Raw genomic sequence first — 6,321 nt, 5'->3', positions numbered from 1 at the left:
GGCTTAGATATACCATGCTGCACATGTAGCTTTCAGCTTAGTATACCCTTTTTGCCACACCTTGTATAATGGTTTTAATAAATATACCTAAATAACTTCGTAGGTGATTATAGGGTATCTATAATGCCCAGATAGCTGAATCCTGTAGGTGTAGAACTTGCAAAAATTATCAACAGCCACTGTAGCTTGCGACGTTATTGAAGAACACACGTAAGCTGCGCTGAAAAAAAAATAAGGCATATTAACGTCTTATTAATAAAAATATTTGTTTTTTTAAATATTATATACATATATATATATATGATAGACGAGTAGGTAGATACGAGTAGTAATAACGTTATTTCACCTAGACTATTTGTTTGGTAATTTATTGTCATTTGGAGACCACAGCAAACAGTGGGGTAAAATTTCTTATCAGTAACTTATTGCAACAATTACTTGAAACTGCGAACTTTTGTGCGAAAAGGGTAGAGTAGAAATACTGTTCATTAGTGTATTCGCCTTTTTCAATATATATGTCCCATAACCGACCTCTATTGTTTTTGAGCGAAAGAGATAGCTGAGAAAACAATTTGGCTTTTGTCCAAAACCGGTTTGGTCGGACGGTGCGTTTGAAACTTGTATGAAATTTCACAGGGTGTGAATTACTTACATAGGTATTTAGTTTAGAAACACGTTTTTGTCGCTTGTAGCTGATACTCGTAGGTACAAATGAGTTTTGACAAGTAAATTGGCTGTTATAACTTTATCAACTTCAGCACCACAACACTGTATAGGCCTAGCATAAGCACAATACCATATGAAAATAGTGATAAATTCTTACCCAGGATTTGTTATCTGGTAATCATGTATTCGGAGCCATTGCAGTTTTTAAGCGCATTACATCAATGGAGTCATGATAATTTATCGGCGCATTACATCGATAGGCTGCGTTTTCACCTGAAATAATAATGGGTAGGCTTATAGGTAGGTTACACATATTTTTTTTAATGCATATATTTATTTGCCTAGTTTCATTCAGAAATACAAACAATAACGCCTTTTTTTGCTATTGAGGGGTAAATATCCACATTTAACCAGGACTACCATATGTAGGTAATCGATGATACCCACATATTTTCGTATCTACTAAGATATGTAAGTACATGAATGCCTTGATTGCATGTATGCACAATTTACTCGCTCATAGTGTAAAATTGCTAATTTAATAACAATCCCCATACATATTAAGCATAGATATTAAAAAAATAATTTGGCTACGTTACTTCAATAAAAAATCATGTTAATAAATAAGCTGAGCATAACAAAATGGGATGGCTTGCTTTGATATTGAGTATTAAAAAGGATACTTACTTGCAATATTCAAACATAGCACTCACTAAACACTCTTATCTGCATCCACTAATATCTTTTAGAATATAACATCTTGAATATTCATTTGCGTATAGAGCACTCACAATATTTTAACAACCAACAATAACACAGATCGTAACCATAGTTTGCACTAAACTGTAAACAAATTATCAAACAAAACATGCAAAATACTAACCCCAACTTCACCGGTGGCGGCGCGCGGCGGCGGTCACATAAGGGACGTAATAAATACCGGTTTGCTATAGCTTGACAAGATGTTATGCGGTCGCTCACGCGTTCTATGCGTGCGATGCATGCCGGTTAGAAAGGAGACAAGGATAGCAATATTTGTCTGATCACGGAATAGTAAGGGATGACAATAACTGACCTAGGTACTACATCGCCGTAGTCGTCATCGCTATCGTTTGTCAAGATAACAGAGATAAATGTGTGCGTGTATAGGCATACGTTTTCTCTGTACACGGTAAGGTAAAGGCTAAGAGCAAAAGCAATAAAATGTCATACCCAAGATTAGTTTAGATACTATTGATGCAAAGTATGACGAAATAAATGATTTATAGATAAATTTGACATGAGTACTTCAATGCTACGGTGCTATTATTTTTGTGTACTGGCTTGCTTTGGCATTCTCGTCCACTTTGATTTGTATGAAGAATTTGATATAATTATTTAACAGCTTTTATCAAGCTTAAAATTATAATAAATAGAAGCGACTATTTCACGACTATTTTTTGAGACATAATTCAATCCGATAGTCATAGTAGTTCCAAAGATATTCGATATTTTCAAAACCTCCAGCTATAATCCTCCACCAGGGCTGCAGCAAAGTACCTTTATATCTCTGCTATCTTTTGACGACTATTTCTGAAATTTGGCATGTCATTACGACTATTTCACGACTATTTTTTGAGACCTTAACCAAGTGGATAGGCCTTACCGTTCGTTCAGAAGAGACTGGAGGATTATAGCTGGAGACCTCCAGCTATAATCCTCCATAAAGTATAGCTCTAACTCCGAAAGTATGATACGACTATTTTTTTGGAAAACACGACTATTTATGACTATTTCACGACTATTTTTTGGCATCATCAAAAATAGTTTCTATTGAGTTTCAATTTTGGAGGATTATAGCTCGAGGGACGTGTTAAATAGGTTCATGCAAAATTTACAAACTGCGGATTCTGATTTATATGCAGTTACAGAAACTGGTTGCAATGATTCTATTGGAGATGCGGAGATAGTCCCACCCGGGTATAAAATAATTTGTTGCGATAGAACGGACGGACGAAAGCACGGAGGAGCGTTTCTCGTGGCCACACCCCGATACGATCTACGCGCAGTATCGATACCCGGCGATGTCAATATCAACGACCGAGTGTTTGAACTGGTGTGCGCTACTGTCCACCTAAACTATAAATGTTTGTTTTTGGTATGCGTAGTGTATATTCCACCGAATAGTTGTGAAACGGAATATATGTTGCTATTTCGTATAATCGAACAATTGTGTAATAGATATAAGCATATTATAGCAATAGGTGACTTTAATTTGTACTCTAGTCCGGTCAATGTACGTAATTATTACGAGTACTTTGTAAGTTACTGCGAATTCGTCCAGAGTAACAATGTAACAAATTGCAATGATCACCTGCTGGATCTCGTGTTGAGTTCGGGTGAGCTGGGGTCACAGGTGAGCGTGCGGGCCGGCGAGCCGCTGGTCCCGGTCGACCCGCAGCACCCGCCGCTCGAGGTGACGGTGCTCGCCCCCGGGCCCGCCCCCGCTGCCCCCGCCGCCCCCGCCGCCCCCGCCGTCGCTGCCACTAACGATCCCGTACCAACACACAGGGGTTGGAACTTTAATAAGGCTAACTACCCTTTACTATATTCCACGGTAGCTTCGATTGATTGGTCTCCATTGTATGAATTGGATAATATCGAATTGGCATTAAATTATTTTTACGATACTATTTACAAAATTTTCGATGACTGTGTTCCCAAAAAAAATCGGAAGCGTGTAAACTCGAGATACAATTACCCCGAGTGGTACACGCCAGATATAATCCGAAACATTCGAATCAAAGCAAAGCTGCATAAACGTTACAAAGAATCCAAGTTGAGGTGTGATTACGAGGCGTTTTCTGATTATAGGGCCAACGTCAAATCTCTAATAGATACAGCACAAGCGCAGTACCTAGGTAGAATAGAGAACCACTTGATAGAAGATCCCAAATCATTTTGGAATTATGTAAAGTCGAAACGGGGATCACGTAGCACTCAAAATATCCAAAAGAACGGGGTAACACTAACCGAGAATGAGTGCGCCATAGAATTTGCTACATATTTCCAATCCGTGTATAGCAGTGCTGAGCCGGAGCTGGACGTGGAAGCGGCGGTGCGGGGCGCGGGGGGCGGCAACGCGGGCGCGCGCGTGCAGCTGCAGCAGCTGCAGCCGGGCGACGTGCGCGCCGCGCTGCAGCGCTTGCCTCCCAAACGCTCCGCCGGGCCCGATCACATACCCGCCTTCATTTTTAAAGATTGTAGATATGCACTTTTGGATGCACTAGTGTATATTTTTAATTTAAGCCTCAGGGTTAAAGAGTACCCGGAAGTATGGAAGCTCACGCGAGTAATACCGGTTCCGAAAGGAAGTGCGTCTGCTAACGTAGATGGGTACAGGCCGGTTGCTGTGTTATCAACCCCGGCGAAGGTATTTGAGGCAGCTATTCAAAGAAATATATTTCTCCAGGTACGATCTCAGTTGTCGGATGCGCAGCACGGGTTCCGTCCCGGACACAGCACCAGCAGTAACCTGCTGGCCTACATGGCGGACGTGCTGCCGGCCGTGGACGCGGGCGTGCAGGTCGACGCCGCCTATTTCGACTTCCGTAAGGCGTTTGACGTCGTTGACAACGATGTGCTGCTAATGAAGTTAGCGAGCGTCGGCTGCACCCCACACTTGCTGCAATTCTTTGCGAGCTATATGCGGAACCGTCGGCAGTATGTCGAATACAGAGGACATCAGTCGCAGCCATATAAAACCAGATCAGGGGTGAGCCAAGGAAGCAACCTTGGGCCTCTAGAATTTATCCTAATGATAAACGACTTGCCCAAGGTTGTCCAGAACGCTTCATGTCTCCTGTTTGCAGACGACCTGAAGCTGTACCTGCGGGTGAGCTCGCGCGCAGACTGCGAGAGACTGCAGCAGGACATCGACCGGGTGGTGGAGTGGAGCGAGCGCAACAAGCTACAGTTCAACTCGGCGAAGTGCGTCATCATTTCGTTTAGTCGAGCTCAATCACCACATTGCCACAAGTACCTGGTGGCCGGTACACCTATGGCAAGAGTCTCAGAGGTGAGAGATCTAGGAGTACGATTGACCGCACAGCTTACGTTTCGTGATCACATCACTAATATCTGTAAAAAGGCATTTAGAAATTTGGGCTTCGTACTGCGCCGGGTGCAGGGCTTTAATAACATTAGAACCATTATCGCGCTATATAATGCGTTGGTAAGGAGCCACTTAGAGTTCAATGCAGTCATCTGGGCCCCACATGAGATGAAGTATGGTCTTATGTTGGAGCGAATTCAAAATAAATTTATTCGGTATATATACTTAAGACAGTATGGAGTTTACCCTTTTTATCCCCTGATGTATCCAACACTGTTCGTATTAGGCATGGTGGGCTACAACGAACTACGCGTAAGAAGGGAACTAGCGTTGATGACATATTTATTTAGATTATTAAATGGTAGAACATCAAACTCTGCAATATTGGGTAGGATTAGTTTAAATGTCCCGGACAGGTACGTGGAGCGGCGGCGGCGGCCGCGGCTGTTGGCGGAGCCGGCGGCGAGGACCAACCTGCTGCGGGAGGCCCCCCTCACCCGCGCCCTGCGCGCGCTTAACATTGTAGCGGAGGGGTTGGATTTGTTTCACTGTTCTCTGGTCGAATTCAATAGGAATTGTTTATACGTGCTGTGTTATGTTATAAATAATAAGATATAGGGTTTAATTTTAACTAAAAATTGTTTGCTTGCCTATCGCATTGGAGTAGCTGTAATGATAGGTTTAAGTTATTAAATAAATAAATAAAATAAATAAAATAAATAAAATAAATAAAATAAATAAAATAAATAAAATAAATAAAATAAATAAAATAAATAAAATAAATAAAATAAATAAAATAAATAAAATAAAATAAAATAAATTTTACGACGGTAGACACAACACTCGTCCAAAGTCGGAACATTAATTAGTGAATATAGAATTGAATAGAATAGAATATATCTTTATTGAACACCACAAATTAAAATATAAAAAAGAGAACTTATAAACTAGGAACAATGAACAATAGGCGACCTTATCGCTTAGAGCGATCTCTTACAGGTAACCTTAAACATAAAGAAATAAAAGTAAAGAAAATTTGAGGGCGGTGTACCTACTACCTAACTACTTAATAGCTAAATAAACCATACATACTATAGCTACATAAATACTAACATAAGTTACATATTCTAACTAATATACCTACATACCATTATTTACATACATACAAACATACATACATCCTATATATATACAATAAATACCTATACCTATTCATACAACATCTCGAAAGTAGGTAAGTAACTATTGAGACAGATAATGTTTTTTAAGAGAACTTTTAAAAACCTGCAGTGATTTCGAGCTACGGATAGTTAGAGGCAGAGAGTTCCACAGCTTAATTGCTTGAACCGTAAAAGAGTCGGTATAAAATTTGGTCGAATGCGCAGGATATTCCAGTAGAAGTTGCTGAGATGAACGCATAGGCCTTCCCTGCGCATTCAAACGAAATTCAAACCGTTCCTTTAAGTAGTTTGGTGCACATGGGTTGAAAAGTATTCAGTACAAAAGAGAAAGAATATGTGCATTCCGTCGGAGGCGAATCGGGAGCCACTTGAGTTTAGTGC

General features: G+C 40.5%; 1 long non-coding RNA gene across 2 annotated transcripts; it reads right to left on the bottom strand.

Annotated features, from left to right (window-relative positions):
• On the bottom strand, window positions 1–1,642 carry LOC125489186. 2 transcript variants are annotated; one of them, XR_007266797.1, is made up of 3 exons: window positions 1,354–1,642; window positions 824–939; window positions 1–220 (listed from the first exon to the last, which is right to left on the bottom strand). It is a non-coding gene; the product is annotated as an uncharacterized LOC125489186 (long non-coding RNA). The 2 variants fall into 2 exon arrangements; XR_007266798.1 differs by having other exon boundaries at window positions 1,550–1,607.
• Window positions 1,643–6,321: the final 4,679 nt, after the last annotated feature.

The sequence above is a fragment of the Plutella xylostella genome, chromosome 11, assembly GCF_932276165.1.
Source record: "Plutella xylostella chromosome 11, ilPluXylo3.1, whole genome shotgun sequence".
Lineage (NCBI taxonomy): Eukaryota > Metazoa > Arthropoda > Insecta > Lepidoptera > Plutellidae > Plutella > Plutella xylostella.
Note: the sequence above shows the minus strand (reverse complement) of the source record. Positions and strands in the feature narration are given on the sequence as shown.